We start from the raw sequence: 2,113 nt of genomic DNA, 5'->3' as shown, positions 1-2,113 counted from the left end.
TTCTTCATTTTCACACTCCCTCTCTTTCTCCATTTTCAGTCTCTCTCGCCATTTTCCAATTTGTAACTCACTAAAGATTCTACATTTTTTTCTTCCACAAACTTCTTTCTTCATCCCTCATTCTTTATGCTAGGCACAACTTCTTCATCCGATCTTATAACTTCTTCATGTGGTGAGATCTTCGTTCATAGGTATGATTTTTCCTTACAACTTCTTTATGATTAGATCTTATAGCTTCTAATAATTTGTGTTTGTGGAAATTTTTATTGTGTTTACTATTATTTTGGGATGCATAAAGACTTGTAGATTGATTAAAGAATATATTTTCTATTATACAATTTAATTTTTTATTCTATCGGTATATATTTACGATTCAATAAACTAGCATATCATCTTTACACTTTCAGCCCTGGGTTATAGGCTTTCAGTTTGCTTATAAGTTTACTAGCTAATTGTGTCAAATATAACATCATATTATACACACACATATATACACATATATAAGCTACATTTTGTACTATGTGGAGGTAGATTTTTGTACTATGCAAGTTATTGTACTATGTGAAGCTAGAATGTTTGCTTAACTGAAAAGCTTTTATTTTATAGCAGTGAACTTCTCTTGTGCTACGAAAGGAAACATCTTTTGTCAAAAACAAGATGCTAGAGTTATAATAGTGTCTTAAAGACTTTTTTCAACATGGTTTACTATGAAGGTCTAACTACTCATGGTCTTGGTGCAAACTTTACTCACATGTTGTAACAAACTCCTTATTCAATTTAAAACTTTGAGCTATATCATTGACAATATTTCACGGTGCAACTTTTAGCACTAGGATTTAAAACTTCTTTTTTGGTTGAAAAAAACTTGACTTGAATATAAATTATGTTAGTTAACCTTATAATAGTTGGTACACTACTACCTGAATAAGAATGCAAATGGTTGGTATTATTACAAGAATAGTTATCTCCTATAATTAGCACTTGAATTTTTAAGGAACATATTTGTAATAACATATTTTATTTGTTTGAAAAAATTTAAAAATAAAATTGTGCATAGAGTCAATTATTACTCATCAATGATATTAAACTGGGTTTTGAAGGGTCACGTCACGGGTTTCAAATTCAAACTCCTGCTCTTCCTTTCTCTATTTTCAATATATTTCTCTTTCCTTTGGTCCATTCATTTTTTTTCACGATTATCATTTTAGTATCTCTTCCATAAATTTCTTTTTTCATATTCTTTATACTAGGCACAACTTCTTCATCCGGTGAGATCTTCGTTCATAGGTATGATTTTTCCTTACAACTTCTTTATGACTAGATTTTATATCTTCTAATAATTTATGTTTCAAGAAATTTTTATTGTGTTTACTGTGATTTTGTGATGCATAAAGATTTGTAGATTGATTTAAGAATATATTTTCTATTATATAGTTTAATTTTTTTTATTCTATTGGTATATAGTTTCAATTCGATAAACTAGCTTATCATCTTTACACTTTCAGCCCTGGGTTTAAGCTTTCAGCTTGCTTATAAGTTTACTAGCTAATTGTGTGAAATATAGCATCGTATTACACACACACATATATAAAGCTAGATTTTTGTACGATGTGGAGCTAGAACATTTGCTTTAAGGTTAATGATTTGGCAACAAATTTAAAAATGAAAGTTATTGTACTTTGTGGAGCTAGAATGTTTGCTTAACTGAAAAGCTTTTATTTTGTAGCAGTGAACTTCTCTTGTGCTACGAAAGGAAACATCTTTTGTCAAAAGCAAGATGCTAGATTCATAATACTGTCTTGAAGACTTTTTTCATCATGGTTTACTATGAAGGTCTAACTACTCAAGGTCTTGGTGCAATTTTTACTCACATGTTGTAAGAAATTCCTTATTCAATTTAAAAATTTGAAGCTATATCATTGGCAACATTTCACAGTGCAACTTTTAGGCACTAGGATTTAAAACTTATTTTTTGGTTGAAAAAAACTTGACTTGGATACACATTATGTTAGTTAACCTTATAGTAGTTGGTACACTGATTTAATTCGTGACTTAATTTTTTTGGTCTTTTAATTTTTTTTTCTGTCGACAATAGGAAATGACAATATAGCTA

Source organism: Lupinus angustifolius, chromosome LG10 (assembly GCF_001865875.1).
Source record: "Lupinus angustifolius cultivar Tanjil chromosome LG10, LupAngTanjil_v1.0, whole genome shotgun sequence".
NCBI lineage: Eukaryota > Viridiplantae > Streptophyta > Magnoliopsida > Fabales > Fabaceae > Lupinus > Lupinus angustifolius.
The sequence above is the reverse complement of the archived record's forward strand: the minus strand, read 5'-3'. Positions refer to the sequence as shown.